Here is a 15,484-nt window from a genome sequence, read left to right on the forward strand (position 1 = left end):
GCCTCTATTCCTTATATTTAAAGACTCTATAGAAACAGGGTCTGTTCCTTTTGATTGGCAGCAAGCAAATGTGGTACCAATATTCAAAAAGGGGTGTAAAAGGGAACCTGGAAACTATAGGCCGGTAAGCTTAACATCTGTTGTGGGTAAAATGTTTGAAGGGTTTCTAAGGGATACCATTATGGAATATCTCAATGTTAATAAATGTTTAACTCCATATCAACATGGATTTATGAAGGATCGCTCCTGTCAAACTAACCTGATCAGCTTCTATGAGGATGTAAGCTCTCAAATGGACCAAGGAGAATCATTGGATGTCATTTATCTCGACTTCTCTAAAGCATTTGACACTGTCCCACATAAAAGATTGGCAAGTAAGATGAGAAAGCTCGGGCTAGGGGAAAATGTGTGTAGATGGGTAGGGAGCTGGCTTAGTGATAGAAAACAAAGAGTGGTTATTAATGGGGCATCCTCAGATTGGGCCAGGGTTACTAGTGGGGGACCACAGGGGTCTGTATTGGGCCCCCTACTATTTAGTATATTTATTAATGATCTAGTGGATGGCTTACACAGTAAAATATCAGTATTTGCAGATGATACAAAACTATGTAAGGTAGTTAACACAAAGGAGGACAGTTTGCAACTACAGACAGATTTGAGTAAATTGGAGAATTGGGCTGAAAAATGGCAATTGAGGTTTAACACAGATAAGTGTAAGGTTATGCACATGGGAAGGAGAAACAGATGCTATAATTACTTACTAAATGGGAAACTGCTGGGGAAATCAGACATGGAAAAAGACAGGCATCTTAGTCAATAAGAAGCTAAATTGGAGTGCCCAGTGTCAGGCAGCTGCCACCAAAGCAAATAGGGTCATGGGATGCATTAGAAGAGGTCTGGGGACACGAGATGAAAACATAATTCTCCCTCTGTACAAATCACTCGTCAGACCACACTTGGAGTATTGTGGTAATGTGTGCAATTTTGGACACCGGTGCTCAAGAGAGACATTACTGAACTTGAAAGGGTTCAAAGGCGGGCTACTAAAATGATAAATGGAGTTGGTTCACAACAATACCCAGAAAGGTTATCAAAATTAGGTCTATTTACTCTAGAAAAGAGAAGACTTAGGGGAGGCTTAATATATATGTACAAGTATATCAGAGGGCAATACAGAGATCTCTCCAATGAACTGTTTGTACCAAGGACTGTGACAAGAACAAGGGGGCATTCTTTTCGTTTGGAGGAAAGACAATTTCTGCACCAGCATAGAAGAGGGTTCTTCACGGTAAGAGCAGTGAGGCTCTGGAATTCTCTTCCTGAGGAAGTGGTGATGGCCAACTCACTGAATGAATGTAAGAAAGGAATGGATGCTTTTCTTGTAACAGTATAGAAGGTTACGAATAACAGAATATTATAGGTAGATGGTTGACCCAGCTTAGGGGAAGGAATTTTTTTCCCTATGGAGAAAATTGGCTTCTACTCTGTGGGATTTTTGCCTTCCCCAGGATCAACAATGCAGAACAGCTGCACTAAAAATAGGCTGAACTAGATGGACATAAGGTCTTCCCTTCAGACTTCAAAACTATGTTACTATGTTACTCATTTATGCTGATCAATGTTTATTGAAATTTATAAAACACAGTGAACATAATTTTAGTTTCTTTCCTGTACACCTTCTCTCATGTCTAACAAGATTTGATTTGTTTACAAAAGATTTACGGCATAGCGAACATGAATACGGCTTCTCTCCTGTGCGACTTCTCTCGTATGTAATAAGACTCAATTTATCTGTAAAGCATTACTCACAGAATTAACATGGTTTTTGCCTGTGTGAGTTCCCTGATGTTTATTAAGTTTTGACTTCACTGTAAAGCATTTTCCACATTGTAAACATGAAAACGGTTTCTCCCCTGTGTGAATTCTTTGATGTTCAACTAGATTTGATTTATCGCTAAAACATTTCCCACATTGTGAACAGGAAAATGGCTTCTCTCCTGTGTGAATTCTCTGATGTTTAGTAAGACTCCCTTTATCTGAAAAGCATTTCCCACATTCTGAACATGAATATGGCTTCTCTCCTGTGTGAATTCTCTGATGTTTATTAAGACTCCCTTTATCTGTGTAGGATTTCCCACATTCTGAACATGGAAATGGCTTTTCTCCTGTGTGACTACTCACATGTCTAACATATGGAGTTTTAATTGTAAAGCATTTCCCACATACTGAACAAGAGTACGGCTTCTCTCCTGTATGAATTCTCTGATGTTTAATAAGACTCCCTTTTTCTGTGAAGGCCTTCCCACATTCTGAACATGAATAAGGCTTTTTTCCTGTATGAGTTCTCTGATGTCTAATAAGACTCGATTTATCTGAGAAAGCCTTCTCACATTCTGAACATGAAAATGGCGTTTCCCCTGTATGACGTCTCACATGTCTAACATATTTAGCTTTATGTGCAAATCTTTTCCCACATTCTGAACATGAATATGGCTTTTCTCCTGTATGAATTTTCTTATGTTTAATAAGACCCCCTTTATCTGTGAAGGACTTCCCACATTCTGAACAAGAAAATGGCTTTTCTCCTGTGTGAATTCTCTCATGTATAACAAATGTTGATTTCTTTGTAAAGCATTTCCCACATTCTGAACAGGAGTATGGCTTCTCTCCTTTGTGCTTTCTTTGTGCTAAAAAATCTGAGCTTGTAGTAAGTTCCTTGTCACATTGAAATCTTGTATCCACGTTGTCACCTGGAATTGTGGTAACAATGTGAGATTGCTCAGGAGAGGGTTCCTCATGATTAGGAGGAGTATAAGAAAGTGAAGTGCTGTGAAGTCCAGGAGGTCCATGAAGGGTAATGAGGTTTTCTCCATTAGACTGCTTCCTGATATCTTCTTTTTTACAAATTGGTGATAAACCGTTATTCTCACAAGGATTTCCTATAAGGATGAAGTATAGATTGGATGTGAATTTTTTCTACAATACAGAAGGGATTTCTAAATTTACTTTATAAAAACAAATAAAAAGCGCTCCTTGTGTGAATCAGCAGATAATATTGGGTTAAGGTGAGTGGCTACTACTCCCCTGGATTAGTTGTGCAGCTCAAGGCACAACCCTGGTGTTAACATGATTGATCCTCCATGGCTGCAGCGGTGCCGCCTGATCCTCCATCAAGAGGTCCAGATGGAAAGAACCAGGATAAAAACATACCGTATATACTCGTGTATAAGCCGAGATTTTCAGCACATTTTTTTGTGCTGAAACCCCCTCGGCTTATACACGAGTCAGACATTAATACTCACCCTCCGTCACTGGATCTCCATCCTCCCTGCGTCTCTTTGTATCCCGGGGCTGGCAGCGCTTCTTGTGCCTTTGCAGAGCAGTCATGTGACCCCGCTCATTAAGGTAATGAATATGGACGCATATCCACTCTCATTCATTACCTTAATGAGCGGGGTCACATGACTGCTCTGCAAAGGAGCAAGAAGAGCTGCCAGCCCCGGGATAACAGAGAGATGCAGGGAGGATAGAGATCCAGGGAAGCCAGGAGGGTGAGCGGGGGTTATGTGTCCTGTCTGCCACTGCTTATGGGGGTATTCTAGCACTGTTTGTGTGCTCTCTGGCACTGTTTATGGGGGAATTCTGGCACTGCTTATGTGTACTGTCTGGCACTGCTTATGGGGCACTTTGGTACAGTTTGTGTACTGTCTGGCACTGACTATGGGGACAATATGGTACTGTTTATGGGGGCACTCTGGTACTGCTATGTACTCTTTGGCATTGTTTGTGTGTACTCCCTGACTGTTTATGGGGACGCTCTGACACTTGGAGCTTTCTCAGTGTCACCGGTGATTATACCATTATTACATGATATTATGTGATGACTGTGATACCAGGACAGGGATGAGGGGACAATGCATACCCGGCTTATACTCGAGTCAAGAAGCTTACCCAAGCTTTCTGTGGCAATATTAGGTGCCTCGGCTTATACTCAGGTCGGCTTATACACAAGTATATAAGAGTAAGTAAAAGAAATAGGCTTCCGAAAGCGCTGCCAAGGATGTAGGGAGAGTTTTCTTATTAAAATTATTTTATTAACCCCTTAGTGACCAGGCTAAATTTTTAAAATCTGACCAGTGTCACTTTACGCGACAATAACTCTGGAACACTTCAACAAATCCCAGTGATTTTGAGATTGTTTTTTTTTGTGGCGCATTATAATTTATGATAATTGTAAATTTAGGTCGATAGGTTTTGTGTTTATTTATAGAAAATATCAGAAATCTGACAAATGTAAAAAAATTTAAATTGTTAAACTCTGAATGATGATGTCTTTAATCCGGATAAAGATCCAGATCATAATAATCCAGATTATACCACAGAAAATCATTAATAACATTTCCCTCATGTTTTCCTTAAATCATCACCATATGTAAAATATTTTATTTTGTTTGTTAGCATTTTAGGAAGTTTAAAATGAAATGTTTCATTTTTACAATGAAATTTACAAAAAAAATTTTTTTCAGGGACCTATCCAGGTTTGAAGCGATTTTGGGGGTCCTATATATTGGAAACCCCCAAAAGTGATAGCATTTTACAAGCAGCTCCCTTTAAGATATTCAAAATTCCAATCAGGTAGTTTATTAACCTTTCAGGTGATTTTCAGGAATTAATGCAAACTGGGGTGACAGGAAACAAAAAGTGCATTTTTACCACCTAATGTTGCTAACTTTGGAACAGGCCACTGTAGCCGGCAGACTGTACGGCCATTATCATTTTGCCATGGCAAACATCAGGACCACACAATCATGATCTCAGGGCACCGATGGGGATAAAGAGGAAGCCCCCACACTCTGTTAACCATTTGTATGATGCAGCCACTATTGACAGCAGCATCTAAGGGGTTAAACAGATATGGACGGCACGAACACTGATCGTGGCTTCTGCAGCAAGTTGTTGGCTATATTGTACAGCTGATAGCTAGAGGATTGTCACCTGTATGGGGGATGCTATTCTCATATCTCAGGTCAGTAATAAGACGCACTGGCGGTCACTAAGGGGCTAAGCTACATGTCACCGAGCCGGTCCAGCTCCTTCATCAGGCTAATACAAACTGAGTAACACATGCCGTCATTTACACAATCCATAATGACATCACAACCTTAATGATTGGATCGCCTCCAATCACACTGATTTACGTGTTAAAAATTTACATTTTTTAAAAGTTGATAGAGTTAGGTAATAAGAAGACAAAACTCATCACACACATAGAAGCTTCTCATACAGCTAATAAACAAATGATGGCTCCTGGAATTCAACAATGAAAAAAACAGAGGGGTTTTCTAATTGAAAAATAGAGGGGTATTCCAGTTTCAGAAAACCTCTGTCCCCCTTCTGTTTGTTTAAAATAAAAAAGGCAACCTGTGCTTTATTCCACCTCATTGGGTCCAGAGCGGAGGCTCCAGCACTGCTATTTATGTGAGATACAACAAGAAAACACAGAATGACAGATTTGCAAAAATACTCTGCAATAAAAAATAGCAGTAATCAGCAAGTGCTGGATAACAAATACAGGGTATTTAGTCGATACTGTTTTTGCGCAAAAAATGTACACAAGCTGCTCTACCACGTCAAGGTAACCCCTATCGAAGCAGTCCCTATCTAATATATTAAAAACCCGAACATGTGAATAGTGTCTAATATGAACAGGATTCAGACAGGCCGCTCCCTAGCATGGGCTTGTCGTCTGAGACAGCTCTTATGTGACCGTAAAAGCTGTCTCAGACCACAAGCCCATACTAGGGAGCGGCCTGTCTGAATACCTTGACGTGGTAGAGCAGCTTGTGTACATTTTTTTGCGCAAAAAAACGTATCGACTAAATACCCTGTATTTGTTATCCAGCACTTGCTGATTACTGCTATTTTTTATTGCAGAGTATTTTTGCAAATCTGTCATTCTGTGTTTTCTTGTTGTATCTCAGTTAGTGGGTGGTGTGAGCATTGTCTGATCGACGTGTTCACACTTGTGCATGTCACGTGTGTTTTTAATCCATTTTTTTCCGTGCTTAGCATGGTTTGGGAGACCCCACCCCTCTCTTGTGTGACGTGCACATAAGAGCTGTCTCAGACCACAAGCCCATACTAGGGAGCGGCCTGTCTGAATACCTTGACATGGTGGAGCAGCTTGGTATACATTTTTTTGCGCAAAAAAAGTATCGACTAAATACCCTGTATTTGTTATCCAGCACTTTCTGATTACTGCTATTTTTTATTGCAGAGTATTTTTGCAAATCTGTCATTCTATGTTTTCTTGTATCTCAGTTAGTGGGTGGTGTGAGCATTGTCTGATCGACGTGTTCACACTTGTGCATGTCACATGTGTGTTTTTACTGCTATTTATGTGTCTAACAACTAAATAAAAATGCTGTGGATTTGCTGTTGTAAAAATCTGTGTGGATTTTCCTCTCTTGGCAGAAAACGCAGCTGAAAATCCATGTGGATTTTTCATACGGATTTCTGTGCGTTTTGTAAGCTAAATAAAGATATATTATTTAACAAAAAAAAAAGAATTGTGATGTCATTTCCTTGTCCAACCTCTTCTTATACATTCTCCATTGAAGACCATAATAGCATTACATACCATGTTCAAATATAATGTTTACACACACAAAACAAATAAAAGTGAATATAATATATACATTATAAATAAATATCTCTATATATAAATCTGAATGTGTGTATCACCAACCAATCACGAAGCAGCAGAGTGAGACATCAACTAATCACGAAGCAGCAGAGCGGGGCTGAGGATGGATACATCAGGACAGTGCATGGAGAGCGGGGCTGTGGAGGAAGTCTTCAGGACAGGGGCCGAATAGTGCCGGCACCCTCCCAACCCTGTCCCCGTCGCCAACTGCACTATCCACCCTCTCCCCTGCAGCTTCCAGTCCTAAATTTAGTCCTTGGCTTCTACTGCGGCCTACTACAGCGCTAGGCCACGCCCCCCGCAGGCCGCCAAATCACACGCACTGCAGCTCCGCCCACGCTAGCAATCTCCGCCCACCCACGCTAGGCCACGCCCCGCAGGCCGCCCAATCACATGCGCTGCAGCTCCGCTCTAGCGCCGCCCACTCCGGCCAAACTAACAATCTGCGCACCTCTCCTCTGCTCCCGGCGTCACCGTGTGTGGTGCATGGAGAGCGGGGATGTGGAGGAAGGAAGACAGTGGGGCTGTAGAGGGAGAGAGTGGGAGAGCAGGGCTGTGGACAAAGAGACCGGGGCTGTGGAGGGACACGGATGTAGAGCGTGGCTGTGTAGGGATAGAATGCGACGGCGGATGGAGAGCGGGGATGCGGAAGGAGAGAGGGGCTGCTAAGGAAGACAGCGGGATGCACAGTTAAGTACTATGCCCGAGCAACACCGGGCTCTTCAGCTAACATATATATATATATATTTCCAAGCCCAAGGTTTAGTAATGAACATAATAAAATGGTACATAAAGAGTTAGAGACACACACGAAATCTGCATAAAATGCAATATATTTAATTTTTAAAAAATTGTGTGGGCTCCCGCGTAATTTTCTTAACCAGCAGAGGCTGATGTTGGTATTCTGGGAAGGAGCCAATAGCCATAAAGGTTCCCAGGCTATAAATGTTTGCTTAGCTTTCACTGGCTAGTTTACAGGGGAACCCCAGAAAAAAGTTGACATGGGGTCCCCCTATAAAATTGAATCACCAAAGGCTAGGCTGACAGCTGCGCGCTGATATTAATAGCCTGGGAAGGGGCCATGTATACTGGCACCCCCCAGGCTAAAAACATCAGCTCTCAGCTGCTCCAGAAATGGTGAATCTTATAGATGCGCCAATTCTGACACTTAGCCTCGCTTTTCCCACTTGCCCTGTAGCGGTGGCAAGTGGGGTAATATTTGTGGAATTGATGTCACCATTGTATTGTCCGGCGACATCAAACCCACGTCTATAAGACACCTATCCATTACTAATCCTATAGTTATATTGTAAATAAAGACATAGCCAGAAAACAGTCCTTTATTTGAAATAATCACAGACTCCTTTATTGAATCTTAGGCTAGTTTCACACTAGCGTTCTCGGGCGCAGCAGTGCAGGGCTGCCGCTAAGCCCCGCCCCTGGCCGCGTCCCCTCCGGTCAGTTCCTTCTGTGATCGCATGACGCTGCATGCGCTCAGTGTATCCTATATTTAGCGTTGGGCACACTGACCGTGCGCTGGTCAACAGGGCGCAGCGCCAGCAAAATCATACCAGCGCATAGTTAGCGTACACAACGCTAAATATAGGGTACACTGATCGCATGCAGCATCATGTGATCAGGAGGAACTGACTGGAGGGGGTGCGGCCGGGGCGGAGCTTAGCGGCGGCCCTGCGCTGCGCCCAAGAACGCTAGTGTGAAACTAGCCTTAATTAAACCATTTTTACTGCATCACCTAATCCCCAACTCCCTCGATTTCCTGCAACAAAAATAAAATAATAAAACAACACAAATAATTCCTGTCCAACGTAGTCCATTTAATAACGAGTGTCGCACGACGATCTCACATGTAGACGTCAAATGGGAAGATGTGACTGTTCTACCAGGCCTCCGGGGATACACTGACAGGAGATAATCGCTCCTGCAGTGCATCAGAGTTCATCGGAGTTCATGCTCTCACTTTATGGCACTACCGCTGAGTGAGAATTTTCTCACGCAGTGGTGCCGCAATTGACATCATGAACTCTGGTGAACTCTCAGTGGCGGAGTGACTACTTCCTGTCAGTGTATCCCCAGAGGCCCTGTAGAACTTTCACATCTCCCAATGTGAGTGTTCTACAGGTGAGATTGTCGTGGGGCACTCATTATTAAATGGACTACGGCAGAAAGGTAAGTATATGTTGGTTTATTTTTTTGTTTTTGCTGCAGGAGATCGAGGGAGTCGGGGATTAGGTGTTTGGTGAGTATGAATGTTTTTTGTTTTTTTTTAACTATTAAACAGTCGCTGGATGATGGGACTACTATCCCATCATCGGCTCATGCTGTCACTTTTATATGTGACAGCAGACAAAGCCGGATGGGAGTAGAAATCCATCAGACGATGCCTGCCTACACAAAGACACACACAGACCCGTACACACACAGACACTTGCACACACCCACAGACACTCAAACACACACAGATACACAAAGACACCTGCAGACAAACACGCACGTCTTCTCCGCTCACACATTCTCCACCCACACACTCTTCCTCCAGCCTTTCTGCAGCGTTATTCACATGCACATCCGCAGCAAATCTGCAAACCTTTTTACACCTGCGGTTTTGCTGTGGATTTGACTGACACAATGGAAGTCAATGGGTGCAGAAACGCTGAAGATCCACAAAAGGAATTGACATGCTGCAAAAAATAAAACGCTGTGAATCCGCACAGATTTTTCCACAGCATGTGCACACCAATTCTAGATTCCCACTGATTAACAATGGTTGAGCACTACATTGCGGATCTGGTGTAATTCTGCGTGGAAAAAAGCCTGTGGAGCCGCAACAAAATCCACGAAGTGTGCACATAACCTTACTGTTGCTTTTTCTTATTATCGTCTGGACTATTGCAACTCTCTACTAATCAGTCTTCCTCTCACTAAATCTCCCCTCTCCAATCCATCCTGAATGCAGCAGACAGGATCATATCCCTCGCCAACTGCTACACCGATGCCTCTACCCTGCGTCAGTCATTGCACTTGTTACCCATCCAGTACAGAATTCAATATAAACTTATCACTCCACGCTTCAGCGCCACCCTACATCTCCTCCCTCGTTGCAGTCTACCATCCTATTTGTGTCCTCAGTTCTGCTAATGACCTAAGATTAACATCCTCAATATAATCCGAATCTTCCACTCAGAATTCTCGCATGTTTTGCAGATAAAACTTTCTCCAAAATCAGGACCCTCGTATCATCCGTTCTCACACCCTACATGCACTTACTAGCTCTGTGTCTGTACTGTACACATACTGGTTGGTTACTGGATCATGCAGCGCTATGTGAATACCCTATTACACTGATGGCCGGACCATATTGTTACCTTCCACCTTTTGTCTCCCCTATATCCTCACTCCTCTATGTATCTGTTGATTTATGAGATTATTGCTATGCTGTAATGTCTTTTATTGTCTGTACAAGTCCCCTCTAAAATGTAAAGTGCTGAGGAATATGGTGGCGCTATAGAAATAAAATTATCATTGTCTTGTCTGCAGTGATGACGTCTCATTGAGAGCACTGTAGCCAATAACGGAGATCAGTGGCTCTGCCAGAATAAATGGCATCAGCTGCTCAAAACCACTGAGCTCCCTTACAGGCGGCAGCGCTGTCAATGTGATATCAGCACTGCAGCCAATAGCAGACATTAATAGTGGGTCACCTGCCAGGGCTGTGGGGTACTCGGTACCAGGCCGGTCACTCGGAGGGGATTGTCACAGCAGCGGTGACCCGGTCCGTGGCCCTGGGCGCCCATGTAAAAGGGGTTGAGTTGGGAATAAAGTTTATAAGTGATTCGTGACACCACCTGGGGTGTTCGGCAAGGGAGGTGTTAAGCCGACGCTGCAAGCAGATCCTCTGGGACAGATGGTGTAGTGGAGTAATGATGTTGTAGCCCTCCACAGGTAGGGCTGTTGGTCCCAGGGCAGTGTAGCGGAATGTTTAGGAAGAGGGTGCAGTTTTTGGCACAGAGATGTAGCAGTGCTGAGGATGTTGCATGAAGGAGGCAAGGACACAACAGGGTGCAGTTTCTTTACCTTTACTTGGCAAACGCAGTCCAGGGTCCTGGTTACAGATGGCACAGGAGCAGGCTAGCCTGGAAGCAACTCAGGGATCTCTCTATCAGACGGGTTGTGTAGTCTCCTTCCTAGCGCTGGCTTGAGGTACATCCAGTACTGTGTTACACTGAAGTTCCTCCTTATCTTCTCTTAGAACTACCTTGTATGGCAGACAGCTGTAGCCCTCTAGCTCTCTTGGCTCACCCGTCGCTGAGTCTTAGTTGGGAATAGAGCAATTACAGCTTCCTATTCCTCTGGTTTCTGTTGCAGGACCTTCAGTATCCATACAACCGTGGAGACCAGGCTCCAGATCATGCGCTATTCACTGGGAGGGAGCTCTCTATCCTCAGCTTAACCTCCAGCTTCTCTCCACACGTCTACACTCTTTGCCCTCCTCACACTAACTCCTCATTTCCCTTTCTGGCCCTCAGAGAGCACTCCTCCCCCAATTCTGGTTCAGAGCTCACTCTGCTGGCCTGGAGTGGGAACTGTGTTGCATGACATGGTTAACTGTTAGAGAGACCCTTCATTGCCTCCAAGCCTGACATCACCCTCCCTGCAGGAAGGCAATGCCAATGTGGCGACCATACTCCTGGGGGCACCACATTCCCCCCTAGTGCAAGTCAGTACTCCTGGACTGATAAAAGAAAAACATGAAAAACATATAAACATGTAAACAATATGAAGGTTACAAGATTTAAAAAGGAAAAATTTACAAAAACCACAAGCTCCAAAAATAGTCCTATGATGATAAGTCCAAGCATCAATGTCCATGGTCCATTCCTGGGCAAATGGTGAACTATTTACAAAGTTGGTGACCACACAAGTCCTGTGGTCCAATGTCCATCAAACAAAATGGGAAAACTTCAAAAAGGAGAATCTTACAGATTCTCTGCAGGCACAAAGCTTGAGAACAGTTAAATATATACACAATTTCAACATTCACATAAACTTATCTATACACGATATCTGATGGGCGGTATACCTTGTGTAGTACGGGTAGACCTGCGTAACTCTAGTGTGGGTAAACTGGGTATTCTCCTATGGACTCAGTCTCACCAGGGGTATTACAGATTCACCACTGGTAGGGCGAGGGTTCTCTGGCTCCACTGCTGGTAGGGCATCTGCTACCTGAACTTCCTGATTCTCAGAGTTCTCATGAGTCACTTCTTCTTGTACTACCAGTTGGGGGAATGTCAACACTGGCACCACTATAGCATCATTTACTTTGGTCCAATTGGCAGGGAATTCTCCAAGTATAGTGCTGACCTTTTCTTTTTCTATGGGTTGGATGTTATTTTGTTCTTCCATTCTTTCCTTTAGCTAGTCAGGGCATAATTTCAAATGATCCCTTGATACTGCTGCTGAGGTTTCTCCTCCATCTTTACTAATAAGGCACACCTTGGTATTGTCAAAGTTTGAGGGTAGAATGGTGTAGGGTTCAGCTTCCCATTGGTCATCCAATTTATGCAGTCTTCTTTTCCTCTTGAGGACTTGTTCTCCTGGTGACAAGGGGACTGCAGGTGCATGCTGATTGTAGTGCCTCCCATGTTTTTATCTTGCCTGAGCTAGACTCTTTTCCACACACTCTTGTACTCTTCTGTACTGTTGCTGCCTCTCTGTATCCCAGTCAGCATCTGGTGATGTTACTTCAGGTGTCAGGACTCCCATATCCAAATCAATAGGCAGTTTACCAGGCCTCGCTCTCATTAGGTAGGCTGGAGTGCAGTTGGTGGAATTCACAGGAATGTGGTTGTAGAGGTCTACCAGATCTGGCAACTTTTCTGGCCACAGATTCCTCTCGTCCAAAGGCAAGGTCTTCAGTAGGTCAATCACTACCTGGTTCATCTTTTCACACATGCCATTGGTCTGTGGATGGTGCGGAGTCGTCCTGATCTTCTTGCAACCGTACAAGTTACAGAATTCCTGGAACACTTCTGCCTCAAAAGCGGGACCTTGATCTGTAAGCACTCGCTCAGGATATCCATGTGGACTACAGAAGTGCTGTTGAAAGGCTCTGGCTGCTGTCCTGGCTGTTTGATCTTTGACAGGCACAACTACCAGGAATCTTGAGTAGTGGTCCACGATGGTAAGAGCATAGATGTAGCCTGAGCGGCTTGGGACCAGCTTCACATGGTCTAAGGCGACCAACTCAAGTGGCTGTTTGGTTATTATTGGCTGTAGAGGAGCTCTCTGGCTGTTTCGATCCTTTCTGCGCAGGTTACATTGTCCACACTCTCGGCACCACTTTTCAGTGGCTTTCCTCATACCAGCGCAGTAGAATCTCTCTCGGAGCAATGCTTCCAACTTCTTCCATCTGAAGTGGCCAGCTCCATTGTGGTATGCTTCCAGGACCATTGATGCCTCTCTCTTTGGGACTACCACCTGCCAGACCAGCTCATGAGTGCGGGCATTGATACTCCTCCGAGACAGCTTTCCTTCATAGATGAACAGTCTGCCTCTTTCCTTCCACAACTGCTGGTTTTTTTCAGGAGCATCTGAATCCGGGTGTGAGTCAGCTTGTGACAGTAGCTCCTTCACCAGGCGGACTGCGGGGTCGCTATCCTGGGTTTCTGCCCAGTCATGGTGGGGCAATGGATTTAGGGTGACCTCTTTCAAGCCAGACCGCCTGTTTCTCACTCCTTGAGCACGTTGGGCCGCAATTGGTCGGTGGAAGGGAGGTAACTCTATTTCTTCAAGAGCTTCAGGGTCTTCTGCATCTGGCAGATTAGGCATTCTGGACAGCGCATCAGCATTGGCATTCTTATGCCCTGCCCGGTACTTGATGGTAAACTCATAGTTAGACAGCCGAGCCATCCATCGCTGTTCCAGTGCACCTAGTTTTGCAGTTTCCAAGTGAGTCAATGGGTTGTTGTCCGTGAAGATGGTAAACTTGGCTGAAGCTGAGTAATGCTTGAATTTTTCAGTCACAGCCCAGACTATGGCCAGGAACTCCAGCTTGAAGAAACTGTAGTTGTCTGGGTTCCTTTCAGTGGGACGAAGCTTCCTGCTGGCATAGATCACTCTTTCCTTGCCATTCTGTACCTGTGACAGTACTGCTCCAAGTCCCACGTTGCTGGCATCAGTATACAAGATAAATGGTTTGTCATAATCTGGGTAGGCCAGAGCTTTATTTCCTGTGAGAGCCATCTTCAGTATGGTGAAGGATCTCTCCAACTCCTCAGTCCATTCAAAGGTGGAACTTTTCTATTTGACCTTCTTGGACTGCCCCACCATAAGATTTTGCATAGGGGTGGCTATCTCCGTGAAGCCTTTGATGAACCTTCGGTAGTAGCCTACCAACCCGAGGAATTGACGTACTTCATGGAGGTTGCTGGGCTTCTGCCAGTCCCGGATGACTGTGACTTTGTCAGGATCCGGTGCCACACCTTCTGCGCTCAATACATGACCGAGGTACTGAGCCTTGGGCTTCAGGAGGTGGCATTTGGAAGGCTTCACCTTCAGGCCAAAGTTTGACAAGGCTTCAAACACCTCAGCCAGGTGCTTCAGATGGTCTTCATAAGTCTTGGAGAAAACAATGACATCATCAAGGTACAATAGGACTGTCTCAAGGTTCTTGTGTCCCAGGCAGCACTCCATCAGCCATTGAAATGTTCCCGGGGCAGTGCAGAGCCTGAATGGCATATAGTTGAACTAACAGAGACCCATTCGAGTGGTAAATGCTGTTTTCTCCTTGTCTGCCTCTGCCACGGGAACCTGCCAATACCCACTAGTGAGATCCAAGGTGGAAAAATAGTTAGCAGTTTTAAGTGCAGCTAATGACTCCTCAATTCTGGGTAATAGGTAGGCATCTTTATGTGTAATGCTGTTAATTTTCCTGTAATCAACACACATTCTCATGGTACCATCCTTTTTTTTTTACAAAAACTATTGGAGCTGCCCAGGGCCTACAACTGTCTCTGATAACCCCAGCTTCCTTCATCTCTCTCAACATACCTTTAGCATGTTGGTATTGTGTTGGGGGTAAAGGCCGGTACCTTTCTTTAATGGGTGGATGATCTCCAGTGGGGATATGGTGTTGAACCCCTTTTGCCTTCCCAAAATCTAGGAGGTGTTTACTGAATACCCGCTCATATTCCTGGGTCACTCTGTAAACCCCATTTTTCTGGTATGAAGGTGTGGAGTCAGTTCCCACCTGCAGTTGCTGGCACCACTCCCCCAGCTGCTTGACAGAGCCATAATGTCACGCGGGGCTTAGTTCAACTAAGTATGAAATACCCAGCGCCCCTGTGATGTCCCTTTAACTAGGGAAAACCCTGTCTGACCCTCAACCCAGGGTTTTTGCTGATGGTGCAAATGCCTGAGCCTCCAACCTTTCCTTATCTCCTGCTCGGCCCTGCACTTAACCCTCCACCCTCCACCCAGTGAGGAGACACACCACCAAAGCCCCCACACAAATTATGACAGACAGGGAGAACATAAACTGCACTGCGCCGCACGCACACAGGAATATACAGTAATGTGAACAGGGCACAACTAAACACAAATATGGGAAGGAGAAAGGATAACACCGGATCATACGCCACTAGATACGAATCTCTCTCTCTCTTCAACACCTCCACTCCAGACCGGAACCACTTGGTATGAAACACAAGCTATAATCGGCGACGCCCATAGGCCAGCATGACTATTTAAAGACCGTGG

The 15,484-nt window shown here is 44.6% G+C and overlaps 1 pseudogene; it reads right to left on the minus strand.

Annotated features, from left to right (window-relative positions):
- Nucleotides 1–1,602: 1,602 nt before the first annotated feature.
- The window catches only part of LOC141073077 (uncharacterized), a 119,238-nt pseudogene continuing 105,356 nt past the window's right edge, over nt 1,603–15,484 (minus strand).

Source organism: Dendrobates tinctorius, unplaced genomic scaffold, assembly GCF_039654945.1.
Source record: "Dendrobates tinctorius isolate UK_male_01 unplaced genomic scaffold, ASM3965494v1 ptg000296l, whole genome shotgun sequence".
In the NCBI taxonomy this organism is placed as follows: Eukaryota; Metazoa; Chordata; class Amphibia; order Anura; family Dendrobatidae; genus Dendrobates; species Dendrobates tinctorius.